We start from the raw sequence: 21,940 nt of genomic DNA, 5'->3' as shown, positions 1-21,940 counted from the left end.
CATGTTGCCCGTGTCAGGTTTATAAATGGGCCAGGGGGAGGCTGGGGTGTAACCGGACACTATCAAAACACTGGCCCTCGGAGAAGAAAGAGAAGAAAGGAGGCATTGTTGCAGGCTGTCAGCTCCCCTCTTGCTGGAGGTAAAGTGGGAAGCAGGGGGAAATGTTAGTGGGAGGCCGGGCACACCGTAGGCCCTCCCTCACTCCAGCTCCCAAGTCAGGCCGCCCCTCTCCAAAATGGGGTTGCCTCCATTTCCTGTGGGGTGCGTTAACCCTCATTTCTATTCCTTTGGCAGAGTGGACGGACGACCTGTAAGTAATGTTTATTCCCATGCCTCAAAGCCAACAAGCAGTTCGGTACAGGGTGGCACATCCAGGGGACATTTTTTTTTTTTTTTCTGAGCAGGCTGGCTCCCTTCTCTAAACGACAACCGAAAAGAGAATTGATCCCGGGTGATTGTGTATACCCGAGAGTAACAATCTTAATTGAAAGATAGAAATGGGAACATGACCCAAAGCTAGAGGGGAAAAAAAAACAAAAACAAAAAAAACCAGACCCCAAGAAGGGTCAAGTGAACGTCCAAGCGTAAAGCAAGAAATCCTGAAAGCTGAAAAAGAGGGAAAAAGGAAAAAGAAAAAGGCATTTCAAAGCGGGGGGGGGGGGGGGGGGGGGTTCCGAGGGACAGACCAGAAAGTGACAAAAAGACCGTGGGAGGTTATGAAGCTGGGACAGACCCCACCAGCCAAAAGTGCTGGCACAAAGATTACAACATTTTCATGGATAAAAGGAGAACAGAAAGGATTTATGGTGAGAGAAAGTTCAGAAAATAGAAAGCAAGACAAATGTAAGCCAGCCTGACTGGAGACAGAATTCATTCTGCTGGTCAAACATCTAATTTGCTTTTCTCTTTTCTTTCTTCCGCAGCTCCGGGCTCAGCTTGGAAGGACAGGGGAACATGCAAATGTGTGGCCCTGAGGTGGCCCTGAGGCTCAGGGGCACGAGAACCAGGTGACTTCCTCCACCAGCCCGTCCCCCCCCCCCCCCAACAAGGGTGATGCAGCAGCCCCAGGACCCTCCAGGACCACAGGCCCAACTAAGGTCTGTGGCGAAGCGGAGGGACACAGAGATCACTTGTGTTGCTCCTGGTACATCCTTGTTTCCACCAAATTGTTGCTAATCCAATCATCACTCCACCAGGAACTTAACCTCTTACAAAAGCTCTCCCCACCCCACCCCACCCCAGCCCAGTGCCTTCTTGGCCTAATCCACCAGCAATTAAGAAAGCGGGCCCTGCGGACCACTGGGTCCCTGGTTGCTAAACTCTGCTTTTATGTTACCCTCACCACGTTTTCTTTGGAACTCGACGGGGACCCCCTCAACTAAAGTGGAATGGGGCCCCATGGCCCAAGTGCATCGCCCTTCAAAAGAGCTTTCCCACAGAGCCCTGGAACCAGCCCCCTCCCGGGTTCAAAGGAGGGAAGGGGAGGGGCCGAGGACCACCCTCCAACTCAGAGCTTACATTTCCCTCACAATTCCAGGCCCTCGAGGCTCCCCTTCTGCGGGAGGCTCTTGTTGGCGCCAGAGAGGGCTGCATTAAGGCTTGCAGGCCGATGGCAAGCGGGGACAAGGGGGCAGGGGAGGCCACCGAGGTGGCAGCCATCCGTTGCCTTGGTACTGAACCCAACAGAACAAAAGGAGATGCACAGGGGCAGAGGGCTGGACGTCGTGAACTTGCGCCAACCCTTGGGTGTCTCTGTCCCCTTCTGGGACTTGCCAGGAAGCATCTTCTCCGACACCCTCAAGTCACGGGACCTCCTTCTCTGCTGAAGAGGCCCAGGCACTAACTCCCCTCTTGTTTTGCCGTACCCCCCCCCCCCCCCCCCGCTGAACTTACAGATCACTTTTCAGCGAATGAAGATGGGGTGCCTACTGTGCGACAGTCACTGGGCTGGGTGCTGGGAATACAGTGTGAGCAAAATCGGGATGGTCTCCACCCCTAAACATGCTTGCCTTCCTTCCCCCCCCCAACCCCCCCCACTCCCCGTTTCTAAAGCTCTTGCCAAATTCAACAGAAAGGGTTTAGGTGGTTCCATGAAATCCAGGTGGCTCAGTGATGGCCCAAAGAGCAAAACCCTAGAAGACGCTGAGCATCTCAGAGTGCCTGGGGGATGGGGCCTGGGGGGGGGGGGGGGGGGCTAGGAGGATGGGGCCAGGGAGGCCTCAGGTAGCCAGGAGACAAGAAGGGAATTTGCAGGGATAGAAAAGGGCTAACAAAGAAGGAAGCGAAAGGTACAGGAACATGAAGACGAGGATTTTTGGCAATTTCCCTCCGTGTTTTTCAGACTGTAAAACAGGTCCCGCCATACTTCTGTCCCTAGAGGTGTTCATGTCTCTGATTAACAATAAGAAAGTACTCGTCCTGGGGCGCCTGAGTGGCTCAGTCAGTTAAGCATCTGACTTTGGCTCAGGTCCATGATCTTGTGGTTCGTGTTCCAGCTCCACGTCGGGCTCTGGGCTGACAGCTCAGAGCCTGGAGCCTGCTTCAGATTCTATGTATGTGTGTGTCTCTCTCTGTCCCCTCTCCTGCTCGCGCTCTGTCTCTGTCTCTGTCTCTCTCTCAAAAATAAGCATAAAAAAAATTTTAAAAAGAAAGAGAGAAAGAAAGCCTGAGTCCTTCTCAAAATTGCCCAGCATGCTGAAGCATGGTAGAGTTACAGGGAAAGGCCACGTCCAACCGACACCCCTAATTTTATGTTCTTAGAGACTCGGTCTCTTGTTCTGAATTTATCACTTTCTCAGAAAAAAAAAAAAAGTGCCAGGAGAGGCCTCCTGAAAAGTCAGACGCCTCTGTCCCTAAATTTATTTTTTAATTAATGAGTAAAGGGGAATTTATTGTTTGAAAAAATGTCTGTTTCATATCAACTCTTTTTCCTTGTTTTCCCCCAGACAGTGGAGCTCCAAAGAGACCAAGAGCAGATGTTTTATATTTCAGGAGAGAGCAGTCTCCCTCAATTCCTGAAGGATTCCTGGAATTCTTCTACTTAACAAAAATTAGCTACAGAGAAAGAATCATGAATCATGAATGGGAGCCCGGGAAGCCTCCGGGAGCCAATCATTTCTTCCTCCTCCCGTCACCCAAGGGCTGTCTGGTGCCTTGTGGGTTCCATGGAAAATCCTCTGGAAAGAAGCGAGGCATCAGGCTCTTCCAGTTACTCCAAGAGCAGGGCCATGTTCTGTGATCAGAGAAGCCGAGCCCAGCGCCATACTCTCAAGAGCTAGAAGCTGGAGTCAGACCTGTGTTCTGCCCCCAGCTCAGTTTCAGGTTTGCTACTTACTCAGGTAATAAACATCTCTACCACCTCATCTGTCCCATAGAGCGAACCACCTATGACCTATGTCTCCAGCCGGAGATCATACAAAGATCGAGTGAGATGTGAGCGTACTCTACTAAGTTAAGTACTTATACAAGTGAAAAGCATTTGTATTGTAATCACGGACATATGGCGTTCTGTTTACAAGGACTTTGGGACGACCGGTACACGTCTGCACGCGTGGATGGCATTAGCAGAGGCACAGAACACAGAGGCTGACCTCCACGAGGCTCTCAAAGGCTGCCCATCCCGGGTCGGGTCCCTTTACTACTCCTTTTAAGGCTGTTGCAAGCTTTAACCGTTCAATATTGATTCGATAAACATTTATTGGGGATCTGGCACAGGACGTGGCCCATGTTGGGTGCCCGGTAAATATTTGCTGAATAATGAATGAATGAGGGCCTAATGCAGAGATGAAGAACTACATGGCAACTTGCCACCAGCCTCTGCTCCTGAACCCACATCAGAAAACCATTAATGGACTAAGGCGCTCTTCCCCGAGGACCTTGTACTCAGCTCAGAATTCTCAGACTTGGCGCATGAGATGAAACCTCTTGGCCATTCCTGACCTAGGCACAAGGATAAAACACACCTTAACCCTGTGTTCATGCAGCTCACAAACTCATGGGAAATAGACAGTAAACTGACAAACGGAACATAATGTATGTTAAGGACAGAAGCTGGGGAGTCCAGAGCAAGGCCCTGGCACCCCATGATGTGGGTGAACTTGCAGTTCTCACACTTGCCTGGGCTCTGAAGGTGAAACTCCTTCCAAGAGAACCTCCTGCCTCTCTGATAACCCTTGTCTAACCCTCTTCGACCCAGCCCGCACATGTTGGCATTCTCGGTGTTCTTCCCTGGTCCTCTCGCATTCTACACAGACATTCTTGTACCCTCTCACTCCTCCCCCCATAGCATCGGTTGCTATTTACATACCGATGCCCCCCACGTTCATGTCTCCAGCCCTGACCCTTCTCTGAAGCATATTTCCAGCTGACCCCTGGACTTGAGTACCCAACAGGCTACCCAGCCCATCCTCCTCCCTGCTCTGTTCAGCCTCTGAGAACCTTGATATGCTTCAAGCATTACTACTGAAGCCTTCCAAACTGGGAATTCTTAGCTTTGACACAACTGGAGCCCGGGATGGCCCTGGACTCTGGCCATCACGATCACGTGACTCGAGGCCCCTGCACATGCTGTGTACTCAGCCTTGGATACACCACACACTCATTCTTCAGCTACGCCTCTGCATCCCTCAAGATCTACTGAAACTTGGTTCTAATGTCACTTTGGCATCCTTCCCCCAAACCTCACTGCAGAGTCAGTTAGACCATCTTCTGTAAATCAATGAGCTTGTAAGATTCTGAAATCCCTCTCACTCATCAAAAAAATTAAGTTATAATAAGGCAGTATGAATGTTTATGCAATGTATGTTATACAAAATCTGCAAATGCCATCAGTCCCCACGCACAAATAAAGCATTAACCGTCTCCTTCACTCATTAAGTAAATACGGAGTCCTTGCCATATGGCAGAGAATGTTCTAGGTGGCAGGACGGAGCAATGAGTCAAAGTCTCGACTATCACATAGCTTATACTCAAGCCTCAAAGGAACGGCTCAGCCACACACCGAGACGCGTCTTCAGCTTATTACTAAGAATTCTTTCTATTAAAGTTTAATGCAGTCCTCTCTAGAAGTTCATTTTGTCTGCCAAGTCCTTTATGACTATTACATATGGATGCCACAGTCATAAGCGGATGGCATAAGCAAGGACTCACAGGACACAATAAAGGGGCCATGTCCACTCCTGATGGGTTATGGCTAACTCATTAGACCCTGTGACAAAAAGTCAGCACCAAGTGTGGGCCTGAATGACAGGGCATCGCGGTACACAGGAGGCGTCCTGTACAGGTGTCTGGTGAATGAATGAATGGATGAGTGAATGAATGAATATTAGGATGGAAGGAGCCTCAGAAATCTGTAATCCTAAGAGTAATGAGCACACCGTGTAAACGACTATAAAGTGCAGGCAGGTAAGAAGGCAGGCTGTGCACCAGCAAAGCCTCGTACAATTTCTAGAACCTCTGCACTCCTCGGTTTCCTCGTTGCTAAAATAGGATTAAATAAGGGGGTGCCTGGGTAGATCAGTCGGTTGAGCGTCTGACTTCGGCTCAGGTCATGATCTCACGGCTCGTGGGTTCGAGCCCCGTGTCAGGCTCTGTGCTGACTGCTTGCTCAGAGCCTGGAGCCTGCTTCAGAGTCTGTGTCTCTTTCTCTCTCTGCCCCTCCCCTGCTCATGCTGTCTCACTCTGTCTCTCAAAAATAAATAAATGTAAAAAAATAATAATAATAAAATAAAATAAAACAGGATTAAATGAGATCATGTACAAAGGGCTTTGCACTACGGCCAACAGTACGTGTTTAAGATGATCATATTATTCCTTCCTAGCTACAGTCCAGTCACTGAACTGAAAAACAGGCCACATGAAACTTAAAACTCAAAGCGTATAAGGCAGATATCCCCGGGAAGCGCTCTGTCCCCACGCTGGTGGGATAGGTCGGTGTTTTCCACATAGCCTGTCACAAGCCCTCTATTTGAAAAGCAACGGATTTCTGGAAAAGTTAACCACACTTTGCACAAACTCGGAAGTTTGTTATCTCAACAGAACCCACTACCTTCCATGGTCCCTACGATGCCGCCTAAAAAACACGTGTAATAAGACACTGAATCACACAAAGGCTTCTTCTGGAAACCCCTAAATATTTCGGTATCTGTTTCTGAGGGTCCATATTTTCACGTAACGGAGTGTTTCACGTAAAGTGCGACTACCCCTCACGCAGGTAAAAACACCCCAGCGCCGTGAGCGGAGGCCCTGAGCTACATCTGGCCAGCCCCTCCAGGACAAAATTGCGTTATTCACCTCTCATTTTAATTTTTCAAAGCCTGAGACAGAGCTGAACTTTCTCCACATTCTGTTTCACTTAGGCAGTTATTCAAAATTCCTCTCTTTTGCAAGCAACCATTCCGAACCGGAATGGTTAAAGAGAAAGAAAGAAGGCTGAAAACACAAAGACAGAAAAGGAAAAACAGGGAAAGGGGGGGCAGGGGGGGGAGGGAAATAGCACGAACTCTTTTGGCCCTGCCTTGCGTAGAGAAAAAAAACGAAATGCTGCTTTCCTAGTCTCATTATTCCCGCTCTGTGCCTAGTGGCTACTTTTAGAAAACTCTGGAGGGTGGGGGCGGAGTGGGTTGGGAAGGAGGAAGGAAAGAGGTGAAAGATAAGGAAGGGAGGTAAGGCAGCTGCAGAAGAAAAGAAAGGAGGGGGACACGAGGCTGAAACCTGACACCCGGGCACTCGGGCCTGCCCCCGGCCTTCTGGACTGAACACTCGCCAGCCCGGGGAGGCCCTCATGGAGGCCGCATACATTCAGCCCCTAATTTACAGCCGGTTAACAGCAAACATGCTACAAAGTACCTTTGGGGACCTCTGAGGACAGAAAGGAATCGGGGACAAATTAGGTGCCTGGAGAGCTCCCCTCAAAGGCAAGGGCCCTTTCGTGCAAGTGAGCAACTTAGGGACTTGGGGGGGGGGGGAGGGAGATGTGCAGGGGCGGGGGGGGGGAGCAGGTCAAGTGGAGGAAACACGGGGCTGGTGGGACCTCGGGGGCTGGTGGAGAGGGCTGGGGTGCCCGGGAGGGAGGAAAGGCGTAGGCTTTCTTGCCTGTGGGGCCGCGTGTGGCTGCGGGCGAGCGCTGTGCCTAAGTGGGCGACACCCACTCTTCACCATCAACCAGACCCTTGTTCAAGCAATGAAATTAACAAGAACATCAAAAAATACAATACAATAAAAACCCACGAGAACAACCGGGGCCGGGCGTTTTCCTGGAGTGCTAAAATGGAGACCCACTTCCAGAATAGGGCAGAAGCCTGAAGTTTGCCCCCAGCTGCAGAAACTGAAACCCGGCTGGGGGGTGTGGGGGCGTCATGGTTTGGAGGGTGGGCCCCTTCCTGGCAGTCCTTCCTTCTCCTAGGCTGTTTCTCTCCAGCCCCCACTGTACCTGTGTGTGCTGGGAACAGCACAGGGCTTTAACTAACCAGGGCCTGGGAACTGGTCGGGCAGCTTTTCTCCCGAGACCACAATGAACAGTGGCTGGGCCAAAACGCAGGCGTCCGAGAACCCCCTTCTCTAGCAGCCGGGCGGACCGGGCGGACCGGGGAAAGAGAGGCTAAACAGATTACCTTTTAACTAACAGCTTTACCTAAACGGATTAACAAGGGAGGATTAACTTTCAGAGCCACAGAGCGGCCACCACCGCCAGCAGCCAGGACGGGGAAAGAGACAAGGGGGGTGGCTCCCTGGAGTCTCCCCAGAATGGGCCCGCTGCAAAAGGAACCCCACAAGCACCTTCAGAGTACCCGACTGCAGTGTATGAACCCTCACGATCTTCAAGGAAATGCAGTGAAAGCTCAGGGTGAGGCAGGTGGCAGGGATGGGGAGAAGGGCACGTGCTCCATGGGGGCACACGGATGCCACACCACGTCCCCCAGGACTCACCCTCCGCCCAGCACAATCTCAAGTCCCGCATTCCCATCCCCTGGGGGAAAGAGTCGCGCATGCTCCCCTCGCCGGTGACCCCCACAAATGTGGCAAAACCTCCGTCACCCTCGCAATGAGCTTACCTGCCAGGGAATGAGGTTTCCTCCCAATCCCCTTTAACCACAGGTCCAGTGACCTCCCTCCTCTCTCCTTTGCTTTATTGTCAGCATAGGAGTCTTCTCACCCCAAAAGGGGGTGGCTCTCGAATAAAGAAATCCCTGCCGCATTCTGATTTTCCCACGGCAGAGAGATTCCTGATTTGCGAGAAAGGCAAGCCATTCTTCAGGTGCGGAAATCACTCCCATGGCCCCGTCAAAAGTGATCCACTGGGATGACTCCAGTCTGGGATCCACCTGGGATTGCCCCCGAGTGTACTGTGTGACCGGAGACGGCCCCACCGAGTTAGGGATGGAGTCCGTGGTGCAGGAACAGGTCCACGGCAGTGTTAAAACACTGCTTTAACCAGTTAAGCTACACTGCTCTAAATAGGCATGGTGGTGTCCCGGTCAATAGGAAATTGCTAGAAGCCCTGTTGGCTTTGTGTCGAGAGAGGGAGTACAGGTTGACTTCAGTTAAAAAGGAATAAAACCGTTTAGGTCCTTAAGACTTCTGTCATTTCAGTCAAACACTACACCTTGGCTTTTTTTTTTAAGGACAGTCCTGACTCACACATTCTACCCCAATGTCCCCATAAATACACTCACAATTATCAGGCCCAACGGACTAAATTGAGATCTAGGAGACAGGAACACCATGCCTCATTATTCAGCATCAGGCGAGGTACTTCAGATTGCCAGGGCGATTAGGGTCTTTCGCACTGCCCCCAAACTGGCCGCTGTGAATTAAAATTTGCTTTGCAAAAGAACCGCTCATGAGGTCTGAGTTGCATACACACACTGGCTTCAACTTTTGTTGGCTTGTTTCAAAAGAGCACAGAAGCTTTTTAAGAAAAGGGGGGAAATGGGGGATGGGGGTTGCACAAAGCCTGCTCTTTGCTTAGCAAACGAATAGGAAAAGTAAGACGAAGAAAGGACACCCGCCAGGATGTACCCCCAGTCTTCCTAAACTCCAGCAACAGGCTTTTAGAAAGGGTACAGCCCATTTCGTCCAAGCTGCCCCCAAGCACTTCTATGAGAGCAGGGAGACAAGAGACAAGTGTCCTTCCAACCTCCAGCATCCCGACTGGATCACCAGTTGTCCCCAACTCGGCCCGTGTCCCTCCCCCACCCTGAAGGACAGCCCCCCTCCCAAGCTGCTTTTGTAAGTCTTGACCGGCACAAGAAAAATGATGGGTCTGAACTATCAACCCTTCCCCAGAAAGGACTAAAAGGGAGAGGAGGCCACGGACAAAATATTCACATGGGAATACTGTAAAAAAGAAAGAAAGAAAGAAAGAAAGAAAGAAAGAAAGAAAGAAAGAAAGAAAGAAAGAAAGAAAGAAAGAAAGAAAGAAAGAAAGAAAAGAGAACAGCTAAGCATTTGCCCAGCAGTTCCAGACTGGCCTGAAGAAAGAGAAAAGAAACATAAATAGAAGCGAGAGTGGGCGAGCAGTAGAAAGAGACTGGGGTCAAGCTCAGGATCTATTGAGAAAGAATGACACAGTTCAGAGAAAACTGGGAGTTCACGCTGGCGTCAGAGGAGAGCGACGTTGGGGTAGAGAGTGGTGTGGGACATGAGATCTTGAGGGACAGGTGGAAGGGGAAAAAAAGAAATCAGTTGGTAAGCCTGTTGACGTTTCTTTGCTGAAAAACCAGGAGGAAAAAGACACAGAAAACGGAGGCCCATGCAGAGGAACACTACTTTGCCTATGGGCAGGGAGGGGCTGGTGTGGACCCAGACCAGGAGTCAAATTCAAGCTCAGCCACATACCTGTTGAATAACCTAGGGCAAGTCACTCCACCTTTTGAGCCTCCATTGCTTACGTGAAAGGGGATAATGATACTGCTCCTTCTTACCTCCAGGTGGTTTGAAAGGTCAAATCTGATAACATAAATGAAAATGTGCTATGAACTCTACAGTACTGCACAAATGTCAAGGTATGAGGTTCTTTATGAAAAATGTGGCTGCCCAGGTAGCCCTTCAAAACGTCCAGAAGGATAAAGGGGGCAGAAGGGAGCTGGGGAGGGAGGATCCTGCTGCCCAGAAATGATAAGACAAATGGCAAAACCAGACATGAGCAGGTTCTCCGAGGACTTCACCACATAGTGAGGGCTCTGGGCATTCAACTAAAGACCACTTGGCACTAGTCTGCTCATTGGAAAAGTCTGGAAATTAAACTAGTTCACCTCCAGCAGGTGACTCTTGTAGCTGTGAGAGTGCATGGTAGGCGTCTGTGAGGGTTGGATAGGAGAGATACCCAAGGATGACAACAGACAATGGAAGGCTATGGCTTAGGCCCTCCCCATGTGCCCTTGACCCCGCCCAACTCCAGTCTGAAATCCTTCTCTGGATTCTACCACGCTGTAGGAAGGTAGGGAGGAGAAAAGAAGGGGGAAAGGAAAAGAGAGAGAAAGAGAAACATATTCTTATTCTACTAGTCGGGTTAACCAACCAAACAAACCAAAACCAGAAACCCAGAACTGGGAACCCTACAGAAACGTACGGCAACAATTCAGATCAGTTTCCTAAAAGGCCAAGGCTTCTTAAGTGCCCAGTTACACGCTACAAACTAACTCATCTAAGGAATCACATAGCCACAAGACCCCAAAACCAAGGTCATGAAAAGGCCATTCCTGAAGTCCTAAAATGTGGAAGAAACTTAAGGAATTTGTTAAGGAAAAGTACGTACATGTCCTGGCTTCAAGGCCACACCTTAGAATCATCATCACTGGGGACAGCCAAATGGGTACAATGGTCCATATAAAGAATTGGGAAACTCTTGCTTTGGGGTCAACAAATTTGGAAGTATGGTAGACAATTATCGCTGTGCCCCTCCCCAAAACTCCTTTATGATGCCATCGTTCCAACAAGTCAAGACTGTCTACCCCTTCAAAGAACTACGTTGTATTTTCCAACCATCGACGCTTGATATCACCATCTACCTTCTAAGGGGACGACGGCCTTCCCAGCTAGCAAACCAACTCTATTCCTTCCAGAAATGACAGGGAGAGGGGACGCTCCTCCTACCTGGCCCTAGGGGGCCACATAAACCCATCCCAGCTGAAGGAGTGAAGTAACCGGCAGTACACAAAATGTAAACACGAGTGTGAAGTGGTGTTTTCAAATTGTTAATTGCAACGACCATTCCCCCAAACGAATCTTACCCTATTGGGCAACTTGTACCAAAAAAACATAGCAAAATAAAGACCAGCAAGAACTCCTATCTCGAAGCCTGGGTCCTGGAGCATGCCTTCACTAACCCCCAGGACTGTTAGGAGCACAACTAAAGACAGATCATTGATCCCAGTCAGGAAACCAGCCTCATATCCCAGACGTGCCACTTATCTCCCGTGTGGATGTGTCAAGACACTAAACTTCTCTGAGCCCCGGCTTCCTCTTGAATAATTTTTTTTAAAAATGTTTGCTTATTGGGGCGCCTGGGTGGCGCAGTCGGTTAAGCGTCCGACTTCAGCCAGGTCACGATCTCGCGGTCCGTGAGTTCGAGCCCCGCGTCGGGCTCTGGGCTGATGGCTCGGAGCCTGGAGCCTGTTTCCGATTCTGTGTCTCCCTCGCTCTCTGCCCCTCCCCCGTTCATGCTCTGTCTCTCTCTGTCCCAAAAATAAATAAACGTTGAAAAAAAAAATTAAAAAAAAAAATTAAAAAAAAGAAAATGTTTGCTTATTTATTTTGTGAGAAAGAGAGAGAGAGAGAGAGAGGACAAGCGCATGAGCAGGGGAGCGGGAGACAGCGAGAGGGAGAGAGAGAATCCCAAGCAGGCTCCAGGCTGTCAGCGTAGAGTGCGACGTGGGGCTTGAACTCACGAGCCATGATATCGTGACCTGAGCCGAACTCAAGAGTCAGACGCTTAACCAACTGAGCCACTCAGGTGCCCCAAGATACAGACTTTTTTTTTTTAATTTTGGAGGAGTTGAGCAACATACACGTAAAAAAATAAATAAATAAAAGCTTAGAGTTTAGTATGGAAACAAAATTAGCGTGCCCTAACAGCGGTCAAAATAATAACACCTTAATTCTCTGCACGCTATCATGTAGTTACCATTATTCCTATTTAATACGTAAGAAAACTGGAAAGTTAAAGGCTGTACCTAAAATGAGGATGAATGAAACAGCAGCTTCTATCCTACAAACAAGCACTCTCTGCAGTAGACTCAAGTTTTTCCCAGATCATGGGCAGGTCTCTAATGATATCACAGTGATCCTGAAAGGCATCCAAGAATGCAAATAGTACATGGTAGAAACAGATCCTAAAAATGAACCTGCATGTCAATGAAACGCAACAACAGCCAACGTTTTCCCTTGTATTTGTTCTTCATAACTCAGTCTGGTACTAAAACTGGCCTGAAACAATTGTGGAATGTCTTTTACTGGAAAATTCTACTTTCTCTTCTAATCTATGTTCAGGGTGCCATATTGGACTCCGCCAAAGCCCTGAAAATTACAACCTTCAGAGCTAGCTTGTCAGCCGCATTTCCCTAGCATGTATTTTTCTTAGCCAGCCCAGGCTGGGTGTCTCTTTCTGTCATTTTTTTCTTATGAGCCCATTTGCAAGGACAGAGTCTAATTCCATGTTCTTTAGAGCGCCCTTCATACTGCTGTTGATTAACACTAAATAATAATGATGTTTATAATAATGGCTGTCAATAATCATAACCATAACCATCATCACCATAAATAAGATTTCCCACTGGTGGTTTCTTGAAGCCGGTGAATACACAGTGACCGTATCAGTTTGGAGATCACCTCCTAAAAGCAAAGCTGAGCTGGGTGGTGACAATGAGCAAATCAATCCCACATAACATGCCAAAGGTGGTGATTAATAAATGCCTCTTCTTCTTCTTCTTCTTGCCCAGGGATAGTGAGAGGGAAGTTCTGAGCAGCAAGGACCCCGTTCCACTGAAGGCAAGTAAGTCTGCTCGGCAGACGTACCAGGGGTTTCTACTTCCCCTAGACAGGCTGAGCAATCCGAAAGGTCTCTCTGCTACTGGAAAGAGTACGATGTACCTTTGGGGACAGGCATGGAGCTGTCTGAAAGCCCACTGACAGTGGGAGCCCTCTCCAAGCCCAACTGTAGAGTGTAAGAGAGAAGACGTAAAATTGTAGCAGACGCCAGCTTCTTTTGTCTTCCTACTGAAGTCACTTGAGTGCAGACGGTACAGTGAAAAGAGCTCAGAAGGCAGACTTGCTTCATTTCTGCCACTTATTCCTCATAATTCTAAGCCTCACTGCCCTAACCTGCAAAATTTAACAGACCGGATGTGAGTTGTCCAATAAGGTAAAAACCAGCCACGGTTGGCACATTGACCTTGAAATGTGGCTCATCTGAACGGAGATGCGCTCTAAGAGTAAAACACATACTCAACTTTAACGACTCAGTCCAAAAAAAAAAAAAAAAAGAAATGTAAACTCTCCTTTATAATTTTAAGTCCATTACGAATTGAAATAATATTCTAGATATATTGGGATATTCTTGGAATTAATTTCACCTGTTTCTTTTTGCCTTTTTAAACATGGTAATTGCAAGTTCTAAATTTTCTATCTGAATGTAACATACCTCTCCTTCTCAGTACTGGACGGGATGATCTCTAAAGTCGCCCCTGCAGCTTTAATATTCTGTGTTTCATTCTGCGCTTCTGAGTGACCTTTCCTCAGCAAGTTAGTAACAAAAAAGGATTGAAATCTTTTCCTTACAGAGATTCAATTTCCTTATCTCTGAAATGGGGATAATGCCACATTTCGGGGGAGATGAAACAGGAAAGTGATTTTAAATTAATAAAGTGCTATGCAAATTAGGTTACTATAATCATCGCACTGTCCTGTTACTTTCCAGGAGGTCCTACCCGGAAACAGCAACCTGGAATACAGGGGCAAAGGAAAAGGAAGGTGGGAAAAGTAAGGTTCCCCCAAAGGGAGAGAACATCGGCTTAACCCTAAGAAAATCAGGAGCTGAACCTCTCAAAAGCAACAGAGACCTAGGGCCATCGCGCGGGGCCAGGGAAGAAACCAACACAGTGAAAGCAAGGGCCCGCTCTGGGCACAGAAAGCACCCTGATCTCCTTGGTCCCCAAGGCACAAAGCACTTTATCCTTTACAGGAGACCGGATGGTATGCACCGACCTAGCAAAAGCTAAAAAAGAAGAAAACTAGCAGTATTTTTACAAAGTAGTGGCCACTTTCCATTATTTATTTATTTATTTATTAGCCCTCTCAGCAATTTTTGGGGGTGAGCCAAATACCCTCACGTTTACAGATTGAAAACAAAACAGAGAGGTTAAGTAACTTACTGTGGTCATGCAGCCGGTAACCACGAAGGTGGAATTCACACCCACGTCCGCCTACCTGATCAGTCTTCCCATCAGGAAAAAGGGGAGAGGATGTGGGGCCGGCTTAGTACTTCTAACCTTCACGGGTACAGCTTAATTCTTCTGAAGGAGCCCTGGGATCTGGGGTCCACCTACCATGCGGAAAATCAAAGTGCAACCACAATTGCACGATAATTGTGTCTGGATCTAGAAATAAGTAGCCTGGGTTTAGAAAAAATGTTAAGGGCTGTGTGTTACAGATGCTGGAGAAGTGTTAGTTCCCAGGGCGGGAAGGAGAGAGGCACCCGCCGGAACCCAGGGCTCAGGAGAAAACCCAGGAGGAGTCTCCATCAGCAGCAAGGCAAGTGGGGGGGCCGGCTGGGGCAGGTTTCGGGGGGACTGGCATGCCACAGGCAGCAGCAGACCCCACTCAGGAGCAACGGGGTGGTGGGAAGGAGGGGGAATCCCTGAGGCAGAGAGCTCAAAGCAGAGGAGGAAGATGCCCTGACCTCTGGCCGGCCCCCTACGGCCACGGATCCTGCACTGCTGTCGAACGTCCTGTGTGCGGGTGCCACACCAATTCCAGAAAGGTCGTGCCCTTCCATTCCCCCTGAACCAGGCTGGACTCGGCCGCCCTTGTCAGCACCTGCTTATCCTGATGGCACTGGGAAGCGGGGCTCGCAACCGCAGCCCCCGCTCCTTTCCTGACCCTTGAGAAGGAGGGGGCCGTCCGGGGACCATCGTAGCTTGGGACGGTGGCACAACTGGGCGAGCTGGCAGCAATGGAGAACTCCTCTGTGAATGCCTATAAACTGCACTGAGGAGGCTGGCACGGGGGTTTACGAGCTGGATGAAGTGTTCCTCTCCCGTCTCCTAGGACACACGCTGGACTCACACGGGAGCTCCACCTAGACTCTCGCACGGAGACCGGAGACCGTGAGCCCAGACAGGATCTTGTGAGCTAGGATTCCCTGCCACCCTCTCTCCGAACCACCACTCAGCTTGAACAAAGACCCTCCTCCCCACCTCCCTCCGGCTTCCCAACCCCCACCCCCTTCAGCTGCCTTCCCCCAGCCACATTAACTACTCAGAAACCCAGCCACCCCACTCTAGACTTACTCAGGAATCACATTCTTAGAATAACTCATCAATTATACCTGTCAACTTGCCAAGAATACCACAGGGGAGGTGGAAAGTCTAGACTGCCTCTAACTACAGCAGCACAGCACCCCTCTTCGCAGGGGCCCCCCACTTTCTGCCAATGGCCTTTGCAAGTTCACAAGAAACAAGGATCCGAGGCAACGCAGGAGCGCCGGGGCTGGAGTGTAGACCGGGTCACCAAGCTACTCTGGAGCCCGGGGTGGCGCACGGCTCTCTCCCCGTCTCCGCTTGTAGAGGAGGAAAACCCGGCACCAGTCTGCTAACAGGATGTTCCGCCACAAAAAGCCTGGGTTAGGAAACGTTGAAGAGAAATGTCACCTTACTACTCGAATATGCACACAAACTCGTCGTCAATAAAGGCGCTGCCAAGGAAGCACCATGACAGACACACTTTTTAATTAATTGGCAAGGATCATTAGTAATTAAAACATCTATTGGAAAGTTGATTCTCCTAAGCAGGATAAATTCCCCCATCACCATGGATGCTTCTGATACAGTTAGAAAGTCCTCTTTTTGTCAACCTGTGCAAAGGTAAGCGCTCGTCGCCTGCAGTGATTCCGGATCCCACTTCTCCAAGGGTCTTAATTAAGAAGGTTGTCCCTCGCTTCCCAAACCCTCCGAGCTAACAGAGCGATCCTGCAAAAACACCACCGGGCGTGTGCTGTATTTCCACGATAACGCACACGGCCATCGATGAAGCTGGTCTCGGGCAAGTTATTTTCCTCAGCCTTTGCTTCAGTTTCCTCACTTGCTAAATCATGACCATTTCCACCTCCCAGGATGGTCGTGTGGATTACCGGGGCTCATGCACAGGTGCACATACGAAATGCACACAGAACACCAGACATGTTAAGACGTGTAAGCATGCAAAGATTTTAATTCACCACCCACGGCATCCCTACGAGGAGTATAGTTTGTCTGTCCTTTATTTGGTTTACAATTTATTTAACAGAGCCACAGCCAGAAGGAGAAACAGAACCCAAGGCGTCCTGACTCCTTAGATCCATTACCCGTTCACCCCAGTGGAAAGAACACCTGATTCCCCTCATCGCCCACACTGAACGGCTGGCGGACAGCACCACCTCCGGGAGCCACAGCGTTCACCACGATCCGGACTAAGGGGAACAAGAGGCGATAGGTCTGGTCACAATGCCAAGCAAGATTTCACGCTACTGTCCTCTCCCTGCAGGCTCGCCCAAAATGGCACCTTGCAACTGAATTTCCTCCTTACCAATTCAGGCCCCACTTTTCACTCCCACCAGCAGCTCGTTCACGGGGCCTCAGCGGTGCTGACCTCGGAGGCACAGGGTGGATGGAGCCCGGGGGCCACGGCAGGATCAGCGGTGCTGACCTCGGAGGCACAGGGCGGAGGGAGCCTGGGAGTCATGACAGGAGCGTGTGAAGCAAGCAGCGCAGGAGGGCAGGCCCAGGGCCTCGAAGCACTAAGGAAACAGGGAGCAGTCCCTACTGGGGTCAGGACGATCACAGCACTGCCCTCCGTTTGGCCTCCTTCTTCCTGGTTAGAGCTGGCTGATGTATTTCAAGGAGCGGTCACTACAAGACCTTGGAAAAGTCACTTCACCTCCCTGGCCAGCCATCCCATCCTGGGAACGGGAATCCAAAGAGCATCTGTCAGGCCCCCTTCCCGTGGTGACAGGTGGGTAATATCACCTCCACCCTAAATACCTCGCAGGGATGTGAGAGAATGAATGAGCCAGCATTACAGCCAATATTCGACTCTCCGGCAATAAACAACTCACCTTTTGGAGGTAAACGGGCTCTTTCCAGGGCACCAGGGGATCATTTAGCACTCTGGAAGCAGTAATTTGCTCTATGGTCCTCTGGTGTCCTGAGAAGTGCAATCCACCTCCAAAAGGTGAACCCTTAACTCCCAGAGAATCTGTTTCCTCACAGTAGGATCAGAAAGCTTCAGCGTTTTCCGCTTTAGGAAAAAGCACCCCAGCTATCATTTTCCGGCCTCTTCTCTGCTCTCCACTCCCCCCCCCCCACCCCCGCCAGCCACATCTCCTTACAGCACCCCCCCCCCCAGACCCTCCTCCCTCCAACAGAAACCAGATGAAGCCTTCGGCAAACGACTGGGGAGCTCGCAGTGTGTGCCTGGGGACGCTGCAACAAAAATCCTTTTCCGAGGCTTGTCTGTCGAGGGCCCCGGCAAGTTAATGGGAACCCACGGCCCCCTCTCGCCCGGCTGGGTCCTCAGCATTTGATTCCTGTCTGTCACTGAGTGATGAGGACAAAGGGTGAGGAGTCAGGAAAAGGTCTGCGCCACTTTGTTCGGAGTCTGGATGCGAACTTTGGATGAACTCTTCATCGGGGAGGGGGCTGGGGAGGCAAGGGGAGGCCAGGGAGGAGAAATCCACACAGCTCAGGCCTCCAAAGAAAAAAAAAATCCTCTTTAAACAACAAGAAAGGAAGAAAAGGGGGTTAGGAGGGTAGAGGCAGCCTCCCTCGGCCCCCTTAGGAAAAAAAAAAAAAAAAAAGGAGGGCACGGTGGGGGGACAGGGGGTGTGCTTAAGGAAACAGAAGGCCGGGGCTCGACTCAACAAGGCTGCCGGGCCCATGCTGTGGGCTGCTGGCCAAGAGCGAGTTCTGCAGTCTCCCCCTCCAGCCGGCTCTCTTTCTCCCTCTATTTTTTTTTCCCCCTAAACTAAAGGGAATTCCTAATAAAGCCACAGCAGACTCGCAGAGAAGCAAAGGGAAGGGAGAAGGAGCCTGGGATGGGAAAAGACAGATCAAACTGCTTGCTTTTCCGAAAACCCCCAAATTGCATCTATGCATTTGTGCCCGTAAAATGAGAGCACGCTTCGCCCCACGACGGCGCACACCCAAAAACGTTTCGTGCTGAGTCTGTGTCCCCCTTCCCGCACCAGGGTGCACGTGTGGGCTTGCCTGTGGTGCAGGCCGGCGGCTTTTCCTGGGTGACCTCCCCCCACCCCCGGAACCCTGTCGTTTCTAAAAAAGGGCCATTAACGTACAGTTGGAACCATCGCAAAAGCCAAGTTTGTCTTCTTTGTGTTCAATAAAACCCCGCTAAAACTCCTTCACCTCCACTTACCATCGATTTTTCTATTGTGCTCCACAGGCGTGTGTCTCTCACTCATCAGACTGTCTTTCATTCTGCGAACCTCTCTGACCACATCTGGACGTGAGGTTTTTCAGCTCCCGGGGATGGGTATCCCTGCTTCCTTCAATTATTTTGCGCCCGCGTGCAATCGCACAGTCACTTTTGGTCCGGCCTCGGCCCTTTGGTCTCTGCCTCAAGAGTCTGGATTTCAGTTCCCCCCAAAATCGGGTGTCCGTCCCAAGCATGGGGAGCGGAGAGGTGCCAAGGCCTCTCCTGCACCCCCGGGGCTCTTTCCCCTCTTGACCTGTATGGAAGACGTGAACTTAAATGACTTGGTGGGGGGGTTCACGCTCCCAGGGCTGCAAGAGGGGGCGCTGCGGCCAACATCTGGCAGTTGGCTCCCCACCCCTCCGGGAAGCACCCCCTGGGGTGATGTGTGAGGCTGTCCCCCCATCTCCCCAAGCACCAGGGCGGGCTGCTGTAAATGGCAGCTCTGTGCCTGTGTCTCAGATTCACAAAATCCTATGTGACAAAGACGGGCAGATAGATGGGCCAACGAGATGGCCCTTCATTTATCTTCTGAGGGACTAACTCCATGCAGTTGCTAAGTGAATCTATGTATCGAAAACCTCTCGTTTTGCATTGCTAGGAATAGGAAAATAAACTCCACACAGCCAGTAAGTGTGTGTATGATGTCCTTGCTCTAAGAAAATCAGACACACAGAGATCAACAACTACCGAGAAAACAAAGAGGCAGGTGAACCGTTGGGTATTCCCATTACAAAAAGGGCTCTTTGCCCTAAAAAGGGATGCTCCAAGCCTCGCCTGGAAGAGACCTTATTAATCACTCAAATCGAACCCCTTCACTTAAAGAGGAAGCAGGCAAGATCTTGAGTATAAGCAACTTACCAAGTCAACACCCTGCATAATGCCCCTCCCGTGTCCCCTCCACCATACACACGCTTTCATAAAGCTAAGGAGTATACTCAAATAAGGCACACGGTTTTCAAATAGCATACACGCACGCACGCACGCATGCATATGGGGGAAAGACACCGGCACGTCTTACCTGAAGACACAGCTGTAGTTGTAGCCTGGCCCAGTGCGTGAAGCCAGGAAAGGTGAAATAGGGATACGCACACACAAACCCAACCAGCCAATGAACCACACGTGCCATTTCCATTGCCCACATAGTCCTGCGCTCTCCTTGGGCGTGAGGGGTGAGGGTCTGTAAGGTTGACACTCAAGTTTTCGTTCTCCAGATACAATCCTGATGGACCGGTTTTCTCTGTGGGCAGGTAACCTCTATTCTCCAGGTCCCTCCGTGGAGAACGGTGTCCCCACGCCGGGATCTAACTCCCAATCACAACCCTCTGTCCCACCCTCCTGGGATCTCCAGCTTCATATCCACCGCATGCCCCACCGATGCCAGGGTCAACAAGATTTCTGAATCCACGCCATGTCCTAAATCGGCCCTCCGCGTGCCTGCCAATCTGTGGCTTCTTCCTCTTGCTTCAATTTTCAGCAGGTTTGAGAAGAAATCTTGAAGCTGTGGTGTGAATTGGTAACTTACAAAGCCTCTCGTACCCACAGCTCCCTAGAGATTCGCAACCACCGTGGAGGCGGACCGGGTCGGCCCGATGAGTGTCATCAGCGCCCACACAACAGGTGAGGAAACCACGCATGCACCAGGAGCAAGAGCGGCAGGCTCCCTGGGTACCATCTACTCGATAGTGCAACAGGCCACTAATTGTTCCCCTGCATCCGAATGCCGCTTGCTCCGCATGGGCATGCGTGTTTCCATTTTGTTCTGGAAATGAAGAAGCAAAAACATACGTTCTACTCAACACTCATCACACGCCTAGCGCCATGTCTGATGCTTGTTCTTACACCTGGGATGACCGTAGCATCTTCGCCCACGAACAATCTCCTCTGGGCCAGCAATGAAATACACACACGTGCATCTTCTGCAGACAACACGCTTTGTGTTTCTTACGCCTATCTGTCTGGACCCATTAGCGCATGGTCTTTCAACATCCTAAAAAATGCTCTAAGTTCCAAGGGCTTCTAAGTACAGCAGCTGTCTTCTCCGTGTATATCAGAGCTGGACGACTGGGTTCCCAGGCAGCTTTTCTCCCTCTTGTAACTTAGCATCCCAGGAAGATGCCATTTGCTGAATATTTGACCGAACAAATAAATCTCCATCTGTAACCATCCCTTCCTCAAGGAATGTTCTGGAAAATATGTGAGACTAGAAATTGAAATTTATTTTGTTTATTAATTGCACACAGGGGAGAGTCCTTACTCAAGGACAGAACAACACACGAGCATTGGATGTAAAGAAAAGAGTCTCCAAAGCAAAGTGCAAAAGTGTCTCGGCTAGACAGGCGCTGTCGTTTGTTCCCCTGATGCCCCACTTTGGGGGAGTCCTGGCAACTGCAAAGGTCATAGATAAGAAGTCTTACACAGACTGTGGTTTTCAGACAGTGGGATGGCCACAGAAAAGTCAGAGGAACCGGTTCCAGTGGCTTCCAAACCAAGCCAAAGGAGACCTTCTTTTCTATGAACGTACAGTCAGAAGATGTCAATAGTAACCTGATGCTACATCACGATGCCCACGGCATTTCCCTCACTCTGTCTCATCACGTGGGCATTTTATCATCTCCCAGCATCACAAGAAGGGTGAACGCAGCAGAGTAAGATATTCTGAGAGGCACAGACCACATTCCCACGGTTTTTATTACAGAATACTGTTAGAATTGTTCTTTTTATTGTTGGTCATTATTGTTAACCCCTTACTGTGGTGAATTTATAAATTAAACTTTATCATAGATATGTACAGGGAAAAGTACCAGTTTTTTTAGGGTTCGATTCTACCCAGGGTTTCAGGCATCCTCTGGGGCTCTGAGAACATACCCCCATGGAAAAGGGGGGACTGTACTGGTCCTCAAGGACCTACTACCCTCCTCAAAGCCCACCGTGAGATTCCTTGCCTAAGACCACCCCCCTCCCACCCCCAGCCCCAGGAGAGGGCTACATAGCAAAGTCGCTAAAACAAATGCAGGACCCTACATGGGTCCTGTTCTTCAGTCAGAAACATTTGAATTGCACTGGGATTAGGGGAAGGATATCCCCAGGGAGTGACCCTGAAAAGTGACAGCCCCGTTTGAGATATCACAGACTCTGACTAGGAATTTTCAGTGGGAGGAGGGGACTGGCGGGGAGTGGGGGGGGGGGCAATTCTCTCTTTACTCCTCCCCAAGGACAGGTTTAAATTACATGTGCTCAACTGGAAGGGGGGGGTGGA

General features: G+C 50.0%; 1 protein-coding gene and 1 long non-coding RNA gene across 8 annotated transcripts in view; one reads left to right on the top strand and one right to left on the bottom strand.

The window, feature by feature from the left end:
- PBX1 (PBX homeobox 1) overlaps window positions 1–21,940 on the bottom strand; it is a 327,302-nt gene that overhangs the window by 282,134 nt on the left and 23,228 nt on the right. The gene's annotated exons all lie outside the window — the stretch shown is intronic.
- Window positions 680–5,746, top strand: LOC113603951 (uncharacterized). The gene is made up of 2 exons (XR_003425766.2): window positions 680–1,007; window positions 2,946–5,746. It is a non-coding gene; the product is annotated as an uncharacterized LOC113603951 (long non-coding RNA).

Source organism: Acinonyx jubatus, chromosome E4 (assembly GCF_027475565.1).
Source record: "Acinonyx jubatus isolate Ajub_Pintada_27869175 chromosome E4, VMU_Ajub_asm_v1.0, whole genome shotgun sequence".
In the NCBI taxonomy this organism is placed as follows: Eukaryota; Metazoa; Chordata; class Mammalia; order Carnivora; family Felidae; genus Acinonyx; species Acinonyx jubatus.
This window is presented reverse-complemented; position numbering and strand designations above follow the sequence as displayed.